The sequence below is a fragment of the Ranitomeya imitator genome, chromosome 3, assembly GCF_032444005.1.
Source record: "Ranitomeya imitator isolate aRanImi1 chromosome 3, aRanImi1.pri, whole genome shotgun sequence".
In the NCBI taxonomy this organism is placed as follows: Eukaryota; Metazoa; Chordata; class Amphibia; order Anura; family Dendrobatidae; genus Ranitomeya; species Ranitomeya imitator.
In genome coordinates this window covers 526,898,867-526,916,943 of record NC_091284.1, presented here as the reverse complement: position 1 = coordinate 526,916,943, position 18,077 = coordinate 526,898,867, and positions in this window count along the sequence as shown.

The window sequence follows — 18,077 nt, the reverse complement described above, 5'->3', positions numbered from 1 at the left end:
AAATTGTTCCCATTCATGGGACACAACATGCTTCTTTTGCTAAAGACTTGAAACTAGTGAGCAAACCCGTGGATGTTTGGGTTCATCAAGTTCACCCAGTATACAGCAAAAAGTTTGGCTCGAGTCCCCGGGCTTGAATGCATTAGAAGTCAATGAGGACCCAAACGTTTGTGCTTTAACATGTCTGTAAAGTGATCATATTCAGGGCTGGGGACTACAAAAGGAAGCTAAATGAGATTAAAGGGAACCTGTCACAGTACATGCACAGTAACCTACACACAGTGTCAGATCAGCACCATTAAACTAATTAAAGTTATACCTTAGTTGATGAAATCTGTCTGGTCTTCATGTGGGTCTCTGCTTAGGTATTCATAATACAGACTGCTGACAGGTCACTGATCCCTCACTGTAAAGTAAGCTGCGGAGACACCATCACGTGTTTCTCAATGCAAGCAATGAATAGCCAGGCCTTTCCCCGGGAAGGAACAACCACGGGAAGGGCAGCATCCAATAAAGGAAAACATCCAATAAAGGAAGACCACCTATGCCAAGCATGGTATCCATCCACAGACAGCTGTTTCGGGTTTTTGCCCCTCATCAGTGGGGAGTAGGAAACTGGCTATTAGGAGCAGTGCCTAGTAAAAGGCTGTGAAGGTACAGATGAATGACCTCAGGGAGACCAAAACATCCAACACCGCGGAGACACCATCACGTGTTTCTCAATGCAATGATCCAGTGGTCTCCCTGAGCTAAATATATATGCTGCACATGGCCACATTATTTTTTTGGAGGGTGAAAAAGGGATAATATTTTCATTCATAGAGTATTACATGCTTTGTGGTACATTTCTGTAGTATATAACACTCCAAAAATGCAGTGTATACATGTTAGTCCATAGAAATCTTCACAACTAAGGTCACACTCAAATATCGTAGTGCATAAACAAGCTCTCCACAATAAAGGAAGGGAGAAGAATGTGTATGATAATCAATACTTTTATTTATACTTATATATTCATGCATCAAATTAACAAAAATTATAAAAAGGATGCCTCGCATCAGAGAACTGGCAAAATTTTCTAACCAATCATTGTAAATGGTAAAATTGCCCAAATTTAAATGGTTCCTTGACTTGTTGGTTTTGCTAAATAATAGCAGCTACTATATAGTATACATTGACCAAACCACATATATATACCTTTTAACAGGAAGTAGGTATATAAATATTTAATAATTCATATAAATAAAGTGCTCTAGTGCAATGAATAGGTATATGTCAGATAGGTACTGAAATGGATGTAAATAGCCACTATTTAAATAGTCCAAGAAAAGTGCCTTAGTGCATGTAAACTAGCAATCTGGATTAGAAGCTTAAGGAATCAGATAAAAAGAAAGGTGCATATAAGTTTTTTTTACCTTGGTGGAAAAGCCAAAATTGCCATAGCTCCCACTCCAACTCGCGTTTTGACATATTTTCTTCCAGGGCTGTGAGGGTGTGTGTGAAATTTGTAAGCTGCTTCTGTAGGGTTACTCAGCCTCATGCTCTGTTGGTGAAATTTTTAACTGGACTGCTAGTAGCAAGCCTTGCTGCCCACTGCGGTAATGACACCTAAAGTGTCACTGGCGCTGCCCAGGGGGCGCTATCTGGGGGCACGTGAATGAGCACAGGGAGTGCAGGCAGAAGGCACGCAGTACACAAGGACCTTAGACTAGTGTAGTGAGCACAGGACCTGGCACTGAGTGATCATGTGACCAGGGGGCAAAGCCACTGCACGTTAGTGCATGGAAGGACACTGAGCACGCAGAGCACAGGGCAAAGACAGTAAATGTGGTCAAGGAGAGCCGAGAGTCAGAAGCCAGATGAACGCGCAATACCTAGCGACAAGACAAAGAGTAAACAGGGACAAGCCAAGGGGGTCAGATAACCAGGAGAGAGAGCAGTACAAAAGCAGAATACAGAGGCAGAAGTCAGGGGACAAACCGAATCATACACAGCAAGGCACACAAGCAATGAGGCACACGTTTAAGGACGAGTCACCTGGGTCAGCAACCACTAACCGAGTAAACGGAAGTATCACTGACACTAAATGCAGGTACTGCAAACGTTAAATAGCTGCCCCAAAACCAAAGAGAGGCGGACTGAATTAACCCTGACTTGACCAGGATGGAGGTGATACCATCCTGTCCAGAGTCATGACAACCACCAGCTTGATCCAAGATCATGCTTTCTCAGGGAAATGTGTAAAGTTGATTTGAGGGTGACATTTGTTTTCAGCTTCTATGAAATAAATGTGGAAAGATGCTCTGTGGATGAAATTTGGGAAGATGCTCTGTGAATGAAATTTGTTCTCAGCTTCTGTGGGATGAATGTGGAAAGATGCTCTGTGGGTGAAATGTGTAATGAGTTTTCTCAGGGAAATGTGGAAAGATGCTATGTTGGTGGAATTTGTTAGCTTCTATGGGATAAATGTGGAAACATGAGCTGCAGGTAAAAATTTTAATCAGCTTTCTTAGGGAAATATGGAAATATGGTCTGTCCAAATGATTGTATCAGAGGAAAGGAAGGTAAGGTCGGGTTGGTCCCTTTCCTTACCTTTCTTTCCTCTGATACAATTCTTTATATATCAAGATGTTGATTCTAATGCCACCCCGAGTAATGGGTTTTTGTTATTTGTGAATTAACTTCTATTTTTTGAATTGTCTTCTATCTCTACTACAATGCCTACAAGTAGTATTCAACCCCCTGCAGATTTAGCAGGTTTAATAAGATGCAAATAAGTTAGAGCCTTCAAACTTCAAACAAGAGCAGGATTTATTAACAGATGCATAAATCTTACAAACCAAAAAGTTTTGTTGCTCAGTTAAATTTTTTATAAATTTTAAACATAAAAGTGTGGGTCAATTATTATTCAACCCCTAGGTTTAATATTTTGTGGAATAACCTTTGTTTGCAATTACAGCTAATAATCGTCTTTTATAAGACCTGATCAGGCCGGCACAGGTCTCTGGAGTTATCTTGGCCCACTCCTCCATGCAGATCTTCTCCAAGTTATCTAGGTTCTTTGGGTGTCTCATGTGGACTTTAATCTTGAGCTCCTTCCACAAGTTTTCAATTGGGTTAAGGTCAGGAGACTGACTAGGCCACTGCAACACCTTGATTTTTTGCCTCTTGAACCAGGCCTTGGTTTTCTTGGCTCTGTGCTTTGGGTCGTTGTCTTGTTGGAAGATGAAATGACGACCCATCTTAAGATCCTTGATGGAGGAGCGGAGGTTCTTGGCCAAAATCTCCAGGTAGGCCGTGCTATCCATCTTCCCATGGATGCGGACCAGATGGCCAGGCCCCTTGGCTGAGAAACAGCGCCACAGCATGATGCTGCCACCACCATGCTTGACTGTAGAGATGGTATTCTTGGGGTCGTATGCAGTGCCATCCAGTCTCCAAACGTCACGTGTGTGGTTGGCACCAAAGATCTCGATCTTGGTCTTATCAGACCAGAGAACCTTGAACCAGTCTGTCTCAGAGTCCTCCAAGTGATCATGAGCAAACTGTAGACGAGCCTTGACATGACGCTTTGAAAGTAAAGGTACCTTACGGGCTCGTCTGAAACGGAGACCATTGCGGTGGAGTACGTTACTTATGGTATTGACTGAAACCAATGTCCCCACTGCCATGAGATCTTCCCGGAGCTCCTTCCTTGTTGTCCTTGGGTTAGCCTTGACTCTTCGGACAAGCCTGGCCTCGGCACGGGAGGAAACTTTCAAAGGCTGTCCAGGCCGTGGAAGGCTAACAGTAGTTCCATAAGCCTTCCACTTCCGGATGATGCTCCCAACAGTGGAGACAGGTAGGCCCAACTCCTTGGAAAGAGTTTTGTACCCCTTGCCAGCCTTGTGACCCTCCACGATCTTGTCTCTGATGGCCTTGGAATGCTCCTTTGTCTTTCCCATGTTGACCATGTATGAGTGCTGTTCACAAGTTTGGGGAGGGTCTTAAATAGTCAGAAAAGGCTGGAAAAAGAGATAATTAATCCAAACATGTGAAGCTCATTGTTCTTTGTGCCTGAACTACTTCTTAATACTTTAGGGGAACCAAACAGAATTCTGGTGGGTTGAGGGGTTGAATAATAAATGATCCTCTGAAAAGACTTTTCACAATTTAAAAAAAAAAGAAACAAAGAAATAACATTCTTTTTTGCTGCAGTGCATTTCACACTTCCAGGCTGATCTACAGTCCAAATGTCACAATGCCAAGTTAATTCCAAATGTGTAAACCTGCTAAATCTGCAGGGGGTTGAATACTACTTGTAGGCACTGTATTTGATCCAAAATGTTGGAAAAGCTTCTATTGTTATTATTATTTATTATTATAGCGCCATTTATTCCATGGCGCTTTACATGTGAGGAGGGGTATACATAATAAAAACAGGTACAATAATCTTGAACAATACAAGTCAGAACTGCTACAGGAGGAGAGAGGACCCCACCCGCGAGGGCTCACAATCTATGAGGGATGGGTGAGTATACAGTAGGTGAGGATAGAGCTGGTCATGCAGTGGTTTGGTCGATTGGTGGTTGCTGCAGGTTGTAGGCTTGTCGGAGGAGGTGGGTCTTCAGGTTCTTTTTGAAGGTTTCAATGGTAGGTGAGAAACTGATATGTTGTGGTAGAGAGTTCCAGAGTAGGGGTGATGCGCGAGAGAAATCTTGTATGAGATTGTGGGAAGAGGAGATAAGAGGGGAGTAGAGAAGGAGATCTTGTAAGGATCGGAGGTTGCGTGCAGGAAAGTACCTGGAGACGAGGTCACAGATGTATGGAGAAGACAGGTTGTGGATGGCTTTGTATGTCATGGTTAGGTTTTTGTACTGGATTCTCTGGGTAATAGGGAACCAGTGAAGGGATTGACAGAGGGGAGAGGCCAGGGAATAGCAGGGGGACAGGTGGATTAGTCGGGCAGCTGAGTTTAGAATAGATTGGAGGGGTGCGAGAGTGTTAGAGAGGAGACCACAGAGCAGGAGGTTACAATAGTCGAGGCGGGAGATGATGAGGGCATGGACTAGGGTTTTTGCAGACTCTTGGTTTAGGAATGTACGGATGCGTTAAATATTTTTGAGTTGAAGGCGGCAGGAAGTGGAAAGGGCTTGGATATGTGGTTTGAAAGAGAGATCAGTGTCAAGGATTACCCCGAGACAACGAGCTTGCGGGACTCGGGAGAGTGGGCAGCCGTTTACTGTAATGGATAGGTTCGTTGGGGGGGTCGCGTGAGATGGAGGAAAGATGATGAATTCTGTTTCGTCCATGTTAAGTTTTAGAAATCTAGCGGAGAAGAAGGATGAAATAGTGGATAGACATTGAGGGATTCTGGTTAGTAGGGTGGTGATATCTGGTCCAGAAATGTAGATCTGTGTGTCTGAATCATTAATTTTTGCATTACTGATGTATATGTTTTGTTTTCCTTTATACTTACCTTTACACTTCTGTTGTGGTACACTGATGAAGGTCATAACATGACTACATTTTGGACTGCATTACATTTTCTTCACACCATCAGCTGAGTGACAAGTTTATTAATTACACATTTTGATTTGTGACCCTACTTGAGCACCTCTTACAATTGTGTCATGCTATATTACTCAATCTCTGAAAGGGCACAGTTAAAATATTTATGTTATGCATTTACTTCCTATTGTACCATGGTTACTATGATGACAGAGCTCCCTTAAGTCCTTTCCCTATCCACATTTGATTAAAAAACATTAGTCCTGCTTTTAAAGGGATCCTGTCAAGCAGGATTGTGCATAGTAACCTACACACAGAGTCAGGTCGGCGCAGTTATACTGATTAAACTGATACCTTAGTTGGTGAAATCTGTCTTGTGGTTGTCTTTAATCCTTATTTTGAGTGTTGAGTTAATGATATGCTCGTGCCCCGGGCAGCCTGTGGGAGGGGGTCTTCATGTGGTTCTCTGCTCAAGTGTTCATAATGCATAATGCAGCTTGCACAATGAATATCTATACATACTGAAGTAAAAAAAAAAGAGAAATAGCTGAGAGCTGCTACTGCATAGGTGCGGAGGAGGAATTTTTTTTCTTCTCAAGCAAGATGGCACCACCGGTGCATGCGCAAAAGCAGCTATCGAATCACCTCTATAAACATCGATAGCTGTTACTGCGCAAGCATGGCAGGTGCCACTTTAAAATTTATATTTTTTGTACTCTCTGAATACCATCAAGCACAGTTATTATCAGGACAGTAAACATGTAATTATGCTGCAGCACAGGTGCCACGGCTGACACCTGCCTGCAGAAGGGCTTTTTTTTCTTCAATATGTACAGATATTCATTATACAAACTAGAGGGCAGGTCAGTGAGGGATCAGTGAAGGTACAGATGAATGACCTCAGGGAGACCAAAACATCCAACACCGCGGAGACACCATCACGTGTTTCTCAATGCAGTGATCCAGAACACTGCCCCCATCCCTTATGGGAAATATGCAAATGCATGTAAAGTAAGCTGCGGAGACACCATCACGTGTTTCTCAACGCAAGCAATGAATAGCCAGGCCTTTCCCCGGGAAGGAACAACCACGGCCAGGGCAGCATCCAATAAAGGAAAACATCCAATATAGGAAGACCACCTATGCCAAGCATGGTATCCATCCACAGACAGCTGTTTCTGGGTTTTTGCCCCTCATCAATGAACACATCCGGAATCACTGCGCGTACAACAGGGGGCGGCACTTTGGGCGAAGCGGGGTATCCGCTGTGTCTAAAGCGCTACGTTTCCTGACAGTGGAAACATAGCCTTAGGCTTTTCTCCCCTTATTACGATGTGAGACAACAAGTACCAGTATAGAACACACACACATTGAGCTCATCATACAAACATCTAACATTCTCTTTCAGTAGATAAAGTTGTGTAGGTGTCTCCCTGTCACACTAGTCAGCCAATAGTAGCTGCTGAATGAGAGATGTCTCTCTGTCCTAAGCTACTGGCAGTCATCTCTAAATAGAAGCTCTAACCGCCTGGGAATTTGGCTAGTGCAGCAGAGGACTCGGGAAGGACTATCTCTAAGGCCAGAATCACACTACAGTATAATATAGCCGAGTGCTATGCGATGAAACCGCATTGCACTCTGCCCAGTGTTATATTATGGGGCAGCTCAGATCTGCGATTATTTTCTCATGCCGATTCAGCATGAGAGAACAATTGCAGAATGCTGTGATTGGCAGCAAGACTCAGCTCACTCACACCCATACAAGTCTGTGGGCAAGTGAAACATTGGACTGCACTTGGATATCACCCGAGTGCAGTGCGATTTCCGCCAACGGTGGCAGCAGAGGAGATGGCGAAATTACCTTCTCTGTCTCCTCCACGCCTGTGCTCTGATCCTGTCATGCTCTCAGCAGAGTAGGAGCCGATGGTCATTAGCATATATTAGCATTATCACATCATAAGTTGGTGTGACTCCGGCCTAATAAGCAGAATTAGCTCAAAAGCTGTGCGGCCTTGCACCTACTCTACTTAAAGGGAGTCTGTCAGTACAAAATGATTGTTAAAACCATCCACAGAACTCTGTTGGGGGACACAGCCCTTATAAAAATTGTGCCTTTAGTGTCCAAATATATTCCTGTGTTTGCCAGAAACTTTCTTTATTTGAAGCACCACTTCAGCATTTTTTTTTATTTAAGCGCTGGAGTGGTACTAAAAATCGATGTTCCCTGGTCCCGGTCTCATACTGACCTTTCGTTGTATTCACCTGTTTTCGCCGTCGCTCTGGTCTGGCTCCTGCCAGCAGTTCCAGTGTTTTAGGGAGCAAGTCGGAGGTCACTATTCAATGTAAATCTATGAGAGCCTCGTTCTGGCTCTCATAGACTTGTATTCAGAGCTTTTGCAAAAAAAGTATCAACTAAATACCCTGTTTTTTCCATCTTTCTACTAGCACTTGCTTATTACTGTGATTTTTTTTTACAACAGAGTGTTTTTGGTCTTACTATGCTCTTTTGCGTCTTCAAGTTTCTTGGTGGTGTGTGAACATGTTCCTACAGACTTGTTCATTATGCAAGTAGCCCTTGTGCTTTGGTTTTCATAATTGTTCTCTTGTGTCTACAAGACTGGGGAGGTATCCACCACTCCTTGTGGGTCATTTGCACAAAAGCTGTTCCATTCAACGAGTCCACATGGACATTCCCTCTCTGAACCCTGCTTATACAGATAATATACAGATGGTCAGGCTTTAAATACATCAGATAGGGATTACATACATCAGTTAGGACTGCTCTATATGGGTATACCTTAACGTTTGTTGGAGCAGCTTAGTATACATTTTTTTGCAAAAAAAACGTATCAACCAAATACCCTGTTTTTTCCATCTTTTTACTAGCACTTGCTTATTACTGTGATTTTTTTTACAACAGAGTGTTTTTTTTGTCTTACTAAGCTCTTTTGTGTCTTCTTGTGTCATAGCTTAGGAGTGTCGGACACTCAGGAGCTCACAAGGCAGTGGACCAGCGCCAAAAACCGGTCAATATGCCGGAGGGTGAGTGTATAACCCCTATTATGCCCGATGTCGGACTCCCTCCCTTGGATGTGCGCTTCGGCAGTGAGCCCACATCTTTCCCAGCAAATATCAGCTGTTTTGAACAGCTGACATGTGCCCGGAATAGCCGCGGGTGAAATCGTGATCCACCCGTGGCTATTAACCCTTAAATGCCACTGTCAAACGCTGACAGCGGTATTTAAATCACGCTAACGGCAATCGCGACTGAAATACGCACACGAGTGACCCCGTCACATGATCACAGGTCACTGGTGTCTTGGCATGAGAACCGAAGGTCTCCTGGAGACCTCTATGGTTGTCAGTGCCGGCTTGCTGTGAGCGCCACCCAGTGGTCGGCACTCATAGCAACTGAGTAAATCAGCTATATAGAGGTGTTCTGATCATCGCCTTTATGTAGCAGAGCCGATCGGGCTATGGCAGCCTTTAGTCTCCCATGAAGGCTATTGAAGCATGCCCCCCAAAAAATGTTTTTAAAAATATGAAAAAAAATAAAAAATATATAAAAGTTCAAATCACCCCCATTTCGCCCCATTCAAAATAAAACAACTAAAATAAAATCAAACCTACACATATTTGGTATCGCGGCATTCAGAATCACCCGATATGTTAAAAAAAAGGATTAACCTGACCGTTAAACGGCATAGTGAGAAAAAAAGTCAAAATGCCAGAATTACATTTTTTTGGTCCCTGCGACATTGCATTAAAATGTAATAGCGGGAAATCAAAAGATCATATCTGCACCAAAATGGTATCATTAAAAACGTAAGTTCGGCACGCAAAATATAAGACCTCACCCAACCCGAGATCACGAAACTTGGATAACTTAGATAAAAAACAACCTAGACATGTTTGGTGTCTATGAACTCGTAATTACCTGGAGAATCATAATGACAGGTCAGTTTTACCATTTAGTGAACCTAGTAAAAAAGCGAAGCAAAAAACAAGTGTGGGATTGTACTTTTTTTGCAATTTCACCGCACTTGGAATCTTTTTTCCTGTTTTCTATTACACCACATGGTAAAACCAATTGTGTCGTTCAAAAATACAACTTGTTCCACAAAAAACAAGCCCTTACACAGCCATATTCACAGAAAAATAATAAAGCTATGGCTCTGTGAAGAAGGGGAGCGAAAAACAAAATCACCCAACCCAAAAAGGCATCGGGGGTTAAGGGATTAACCCCTTAGTGACGGAGCTAAATTTTTGAAATCTGACCAGTGTCACTTTATGTGGTAATAACTCTGCAACGCTTCAACAAATCCCAGTGATTTTGAGATTGTTTTTTCGTGACATATTATACTTTATGATAACGGTAAATTTAGGTCAATATGTTTTGTGTTTATTTATAAAAAAATATAAAAAATGTAAGAAAAATGTTAAAAAATTAGCAATTTTTAAAATTTGAATGATTATCCCTTTAATCCAGATAGTCATACCACAGCAAAACATTAATAAATAACATTTCCCACATGTCTGCTTTACATCAGCACCATTTGTAAAATGTTGTTTTATTTTTTAGCATTTTAGGAGGTTTAAAATTGTAGCAGCAATTTTTCATTTTTTTACGGAAATTTACTAAATTTATTTTTTTAGGGACTTATCCATGTTTGAAGTGACTTTAGGGGTCTCATATATTGGGAAACCCCCAAACGTGATACCATTTTAAAAACAGCACCCCCTGACATATCAAGAACGGCTGTCAGGTAGTTTATTAACCCTTCAGGTGCTTTACAGGAATTAATGCAAAGTGGTATGACAGAAATGAAAATGTGCATTTTTACCACCTAAATGCCTCTAACTTCTGAACAGGTTACAACAGCCGTTAGACTCTAAGGCCGCTATTTGGTCATGAATTGCCATGGCAAACATCAGGACCACAAAATCAAGATCTGAGGGCACCAATTTGGATAAAGAGGAAGCCCCCACACTCTGTTAACCATATATAATGATGTAGTCACTATTTACAGCAGCATCTAAGGGGTTAAACAGATTTGGACGGTGTAAACACTGATCGTGGCTGATGCAGCAAGTTGTCAGCTATAGTGCACAGCCGACAGCTGCTGGATTGTCACCTGTATGGGGATGCTATTCTCTTTTATGTAAGGTCAGTTAAAAGACGTATTGGCTCTCATTAAGGGGTTAAAGCACCACTCTAGCAGTGGAAAAAAAGATGCTGTAGTGGTGCTCAAACCACTTTTTGTGTGGCTGAACAGTTAAATGCTCCTATCCACCTACTTTATGTTTAGTTTTTTTTATTCTGAATGTCCCCTGCAAGGTTCTGTACTTTGAATGGTTACTTTGTGCTGACAGATTTTCTTTACTGATAATGCCGGCGTCACACTAGCGAGTTTTACGAACGTATGAGAGGCGCAGAAAATACGGATTGCGTACAGTACAATTTTTCTCTATGGCCCAGCTCCTATCTGCCGTATTTTACGGATCCGTATTATAAGGTCTTGTACGACCGTAGAAAATCGCAGCATGCTGCATTTGTCAGCGTATTGCGCAAAAAATCCGCCAATGAAAGTCAATGGGGGCGAGAAAAATATGGATTACACACGGACCAGCAGTGTGACTTGCAAGAAATGCGCCAGACATCTCCAGGTGCCAGGAAATGTGCCAAGCCCTCAATCAGGAAGCTCAGATATGCTAATTAGCTGAAAAAGCTGAAAAAGCCAGACAGACATCCCGGAAGTCTGGCGCTCACCTCCACGGAGTTGCAAGCAGCATGGCATCTATCATTAACGTCGATATGCTCCTCATCCTGGTCCAAGAAAGGCCAGAAATCTGGGACCAGCAGGATCCAAACTACTCCAACAGGGCCAGGAAAAAGGCAGCTTGGAGGACCATCTGTGGGATCCTATTCCCAGATTTTGTCCAACGCACACGTGCGGAGCAGACACAACTTTGTAAGTACACTCATGTTGCGAAATTAATTAACCTTGAAAAATGCTTGACCTACATGATTTCATGCCGATTTTTTTTGGGCTTAGTCTGGAATTTTTTTATTACAAAAGCAAAGATGCTGAACATGAGAAAGTGTTTACGTACATACATAATATAGTTGTTGCGTTGGGTAATATTTTTCTTAACGCCAGACTGGTACAGAGGGGAGTGGACCCTGGCCTTGTGCTGTTTCATTTTATTGTGTTTTTTTTTTTTTATTTTAAGCAATTTAAACTTTAGGAAATTCATTTAAGAAGGCATTTTTTTCGCATTGTTAAAATATGATCAATCAATGCCAACGGTTTTAAGCAATGTGCAGAATGAGCTTATAGAATATTTTTTGCCATGTCATTGCAGTGGAAGATGTTATGACACGATGGCGCAGCATCAGAGACGAATATCGCTGGGAAAGGCAGCAGCGGGCAAGAAGTGGGTCAGCAGCTCCACCAAAAAAGCAAAAGTACATATACTACGATCGACTTTCCTTTTTGGATCCCAGTATGTATCTCAGACTGTAAGTAAAAACATCACAACACAATAATTATTAATATTATTATTGTTATTATTATTTTTGATTGGTATAGCGCCATTTATTCCATGGCGGGTTACATGTAAGGAGGGACATACATAATATAAACAAGTACAATAATCTTAAACAATGCAAGTCATAACTGGTACAGGAGGAGAGAGGACCCAGCCGGCGAAGCCTCAAAATCTACAAGGGATGGGTGAGAATACTGTAGGCGAGGGTATAGCTGGTCATGCAGTGGTTTGGTTGATCAGTGGTTACTGCAGGTTATAGGCTTGTCGGAAGAGGTGGGTCTTCAGGCTCTTTTTTAAGGTTTCAATGGTATGCGAGAGTCTGATGTGTTGTGGTAGAGGGTTCCAGAGTAGGGGTCATACACGAGATACATCTTGTATACGATTGTGGGAAGAGGAGATAAGAGGGGAGTAGAGAAGGAGATCTTGTGAGGATCGGAGGGAGTGTGTAGGTAATTACCGGGGGACGAGGTCACAGATGTATAATAAACTTATGTTATCAAATGACTCAACTATTATTTTTTTCTTTTTTGCTTTATTGTTTAATAACAGAACACAGTCCAACCTCACTGAGAGGGAGACCGGGTCAGAGTCGGAGACTGTGATTGATCCCGTTGGTGTTAAAGAAGAGGTGGCAGGCCCATCTTTGGCCTCTTCTACCTCCATCCTTCCAGATTCATCGGCTTCTGCATCACAAGAGACAGCAGCAAGTGTCGAAGATGCAGCACCACCACCCTCAGCAGCACCTGATCCTGGAAGCCAGGAAGAGCATGGGCACAGCAGCAGCCCTACTGTCCCACTGGTGTCCTCCCCACAGGCAGCTGGGGCTTTACGCAGAGGCCACAGAAGGAGAGAGCTGCAATCCAGTAGGAGGGATGTGGACGCTGGGGTCCTCAATTATTTGGGCAGGGCAGCCACGGATGATGGAGAGAAGGCCTTTGCTCGCAACCTTGACCGGTACCTTCATCCCCTTCCCCGTGAGGTGAGGCTACGTGTGAGAGGGTGTATTCAAATCCTGATTAATTTATGCACCTCCCCAAATGACCCCTATGAGGTTTTGGAATTTATTGAAAGTAGGCAGCTTTCACCACATAACCTCTTGCGTCTTCCACGACCTCAACAGGTGCAAGGTCAATCAGGATTTGAAGCACCTCTTCCACGTGTGCCTACACCTCAACCGCTCCCCTCCCAAAATCAACCAAGGCCAGCACCGTACCATATGGCAGCCTACAACCAACCTTCCCAATATGGCCACTTTTCCAGACCCAGTGCTGTAGGTTGGTCCCAACCTGGGTTTGGACGACATGGCCATATTGGGGGTGGCTATGAATCCAGCCAATATGTTCAGCAGCATGAGGGGCAGAGACAATTCCCTTATGGCCAATACACAACTGGCCAATATGACCAAGGCCTGTATTTGGAAACGCAACACACATCATCCACACAGGGTGAAGGACAATTGGCCGAACAAAGGCCACCTGAGCAGGACCCTGAGCTGCCACCATCTCCTCCACCAACTTACAGAAATCTGTAAGCCCAAGTTCTTTTTCTTTATTTTTTTGCAGCATAACCATGTTTTGTTTAAATTTGTGCTGTAATTGAACTTTGTTCTGTTGTGGTTTTCTAAAAAAAAAAAAAACAAAAAGAAAAAACCATATAAAACAAATATGGTTTACAGTTAAGAACAAAAGGCTTTTGCAAAAAGTAAAAAATCTTATCAAAAGCCAATTGACTTTGGGGGTCAATCATTCTTACATCACACACATATGCTCTTTTCTTAAACATCTGGTAATTAAGTAAATACAACACACAGAGTAGTTTTTCAAGGCAAAAAATATTTTATGGTGATAATATATTTAGAAAATAATGTAATCACAACTGAGAAACAGCATAATTTTGCTAGGGAGTAGCACCCTGAGGAGAAACAAAACAATTTGTGAAAATATCTCTCACTTTTATTCCAGAAATGTGATGGCGTGGAGGAGGGCCATGTGGTGTAGGCCTACTCACATTGGGCAACATTTCATCACCAATAACAGTTGACGGACAATCATGAAGTCTAGTAAAATTGTGCAAAACAACACACGCTTTAATTACTTCATTAATAGTAGCCTCACTCAGCTGAATGGCAGACTGGAGGAGACGCCATTTGGCACAAAAAATCCCAAAGGCACACTCAACCAGTCTACGCGCCCTGGAAAGCCTCAAATTAAAAACACGCCGCCGGTGATCCAGGTTGTGCCTGGGATAAGGCCTCATGACATTCCTTCTCAATTGGAAGGCCTCATTTCTAGTGTTGAGCCACCTCCCTAGTGTTCGGGTTCGGTTCGTCGATTAGGGAGGTGTTCGCCGAACTGTTCGTCGAACGTTCGACGAACACCGTCGAACCCCATTGAAACCAATGGCAGGCAAACACAAACACATACAAACACATGGAAAACACATCGAAAACAACTTAAAATGTGTCCAAAAGCTGACAAACTGCTCAGAAGACACAACAAACATGGAAAAGTCACAACTACATATAGTCATGCGAAAAGAAAAGAGGTGGAGGAGTAAAAGGAGGAGGAGACACAGATATAGGCATGTCATGCCGTTCTACAATCAAGAAAGGCTGGAGTAAAAATCAAAAGTCACTCTACCAACACCCAGACGTCTTGACAAAAAAAATAAAAAAATAAATATCTTTAGGTAGAATGGCGGCGGGTCCATTCAGAACACTTTGCTTAGAAGACGTAGTGGTACCCCCCTTGGGAGTTGTGCCAAAATATGAACCCAATACATTCAGACTAATCCACCATTTGTCATATCCAAGGGGCAGGTCAGTAAATGACAACATCGACGTGGAACCAAGTACAGTACTATGTACTGTACCTCCTTTGATGAGGCAAGCAGGTGGGTCAAGAAGTTGGTAAGGGACACCCTAATGGCCAAAACAGACATTGAGGGGGCGTTTCGGTTACTACCTGTGCCTCCGAATAGTGTCCTCCCATTGGGCTGCTTCTGTGAAGGAGCATACTACATAGATTGCTGTTTGCCCATGGGGTTCTCTATATCCTACTCACTATTTGAGGCGTTTAGTTGCTTCCTCGAATGTGTCGTCATGGATGTTTGTAAGGCGGCACATATTATCAATTACCTCGCCCAAAAGATTCGCCACAGTGTGAAAACACGCAGTAGTCCACCTGTGAGAAGGAGAGAGCTGGAGGGAGAGTGGACACCCCAGAGCCGAGGGGTTAGATTGAGAAAGAAAGAAGGCGGAGTAGCTTGCTTCATGGGTGGTGTACTATGCTGAGTAGCAAAAATTGCTAATAGGCCCAAAATGATTTCCTGGGCTAGATGCAGCTAAAAATGAGTAATTAGATCAACAGGCGTTGTAGTTTGCTTCATGGGTGGGGTACGCTGCTGAGTAGCACTAAATTCTACTAGACCCAAATGGATTTCCTGGGCTAGATGCCGTTACAAAATAGTAGTTAGGTAAACAGGCGGTGTAGCTTGCTTCATGGGTGGGGTACTCTGCTGAGTAGCACAAAATGCTATTAGGTACAAAACGATTTCCTGGGCTAGATGCAGTTAAAAATTAGTAATTAGATCAACAGGCGGTGTAGCTTGCTTCATGGGTGGGGTACGCTGCTGAGTATCACTAAATTCTACTAGGCCCAAACGGATTTCCTGGGCTAGATGCCGTTACAAAATAGTAGTTAGGTAAACAGGGGGTGTAGCTTGCTTCATGGGTGGGGTACGCTGCTGAGTAGCACTAAATTCTACTAGGCCCAAATGGATTTCCTGGGCTAGATGCCGTTAAAAAATAGTACTTAGGTAAACAGGCGGTGTAGCTTGCTTCATGGGTGGGGTACTCTGCTGAGTAGCACAAAATGCTATTAGGTACAAAACGATTTCCTGGGCTAGATGCCATTAAAAAATAGTACATAGGTAAACAGGCGGTGGGTGGCTGGGCTACTCTGCTGACTAGCAGACACTGAAGATTTGGAGCAGACCTCTGAATCCCAGGCCATAGTATGAGGAAAAAACTCTGCAGACGACCCCACCCACCTGGAATTGAAGATGGCAACGTCATGTAAAACTCAGCAAGGGGACTAAATAAAAAATTTTCCATTTTTTCCAAAAATTCGGCCACAGACACCACTTAAGTGGCATCAATTTCGCCACAGTTTTTTTAAAACGGTTGGTGAGGTGATTTTCAAAAATCATCAAGCTTTTAGTCTCCCCAAGATGACACAGGGGTAGAACAGTCCTTGCGGATCCAGGATTTGTTCATCTTGATGAACGCTAGTCTGTCTACATTGTCACTGGACAGCCGCGTGCGCTTATCTGTCAGCACACCACCAGCAGCGCTGAACACACGTTGAGAGAGAACGCTGGCTGCGGGGCACGACAAGATCTCCAAGGCGTGAGTGGCGAGCTCAGGCCAGTTTTCAAGATTGGAAGCCCAAAATAAGTAAGGGTCCAGTTCCACAGTCATGGCATCGATGTTAACTTGGAGATACTCTTGTCTCCTGTGGCCTTGCAAAGGATGGTCTAAAAAAATCTTGAAACGATTGGAAAAAATAGCTGTTACCACCAGATACGATGTTACTGTTATGGTTTGAGTGATGACTCGATAGTCCCACGGTTGGCAAGTTAGAACTCAGAGATTGACTATGTGCTCCACTGGTGTTTTGTGGAAAAGCAGATGTTAGATTCTGTAACAGTCTCTGCTGATACTCCTGCATGCGTGAATCCCTTTCTTTGGCAGGAATTATTTCACCAAATTTGCTTTTGTACTGGGGACCTAAGAGTGTGGCAACCCAGTAGTTGGCATTACTTCGGATTCTGACAATCCGAGGGTCATGTTGTAGGTAGTGCAGCAAGAAGGCACTCATGTGTCTTGCGCATCCAGGAGGACCAAGTCCTTGTTGTCTTGGTGGTGGCGAGGTGAGAATCATGCTTCCTTCATCTCCCCTCTCCCCCCAACCTCGCACAACAGAAATTAGATCAAAGTCTCCCTCATCTGAGGAGTCTTCCATGCCCAGCACCAGTTCGTCCTCCACTTCTTCCTCGCCTTCTGCACCTTCCTCAACAGTTTGGCTGCTACCATGCACCCTCGGTAACCCCTCTCCCCTAGCCTCCAATGCCAGCCGCCTTGGTGCTGCCAACCTTCTTGACCTTGGAGATATGATCTCTTCCGCATACAACTCCTCCTGTTCCTCCTCCTCCTCCTCTTGTTCCACCACCTGACTCCAAACACTATGTAAGGTGTGCTCCAGCATGTAAATCACTGGAATGGTCATGCTGATAATGGCATCGTCAGCACTAAACATCTTCGTTGCTATTTCAAAACTGTGCAGAAGGGTGCATAGGTCCCTGATCTGAGACCACTCCTGCAGCGTGATTTGCCCCACCTCTTGATTTCATTGGCCCAGGCTATACGTCATAACTTATTGCACCAGGGCTCGTCGGTGCTGCCACAGACGCTGCAACATGTGCAGAGTTGAATTCCACCATGTGGGCACATCGCATTTCAGCCGGTGAACTGGCAGGCCCAACGACTTCTGTAGAGATACAAGTCGTCGAGCTGCGGGATGCGAACGGCGGAAGTGAGCACGCAGCGACCGTGCCCTCTGAAGCAGCCCATCTAATCCGGGATAGTGGGATAAAAATTGCTGGACAACCAGGTTCAAAACGTGAGCCATACAAGGCACGTGTGTGACATTGCCCCAGCGAAGGGCCGCACCAAGGTTTGAAGCATTGTCGCACACAGCCTTCCCTGGCTGCAGGTTGAGTGGAGACAACCATTGATGGAACTCGGTCTCCAGAGCTGACCACAACTCCTCTGATGTTTGACTCATGTTTCCCAGACATTTCAATGTAAACACTGCCTGATGCCGTTGAGCCCTGGTGACAGCATAGTGAGGAGGTGTGCAGGATTCCTTCTGCGCAGTTACAACGCGGGTGGCATTACCAGACAGGCTTTGGGTGCAGGTAGAGGACTGTTGTGAATTCTCTTATCGACCTCCCTCCTGTGGTCATGAATGGTA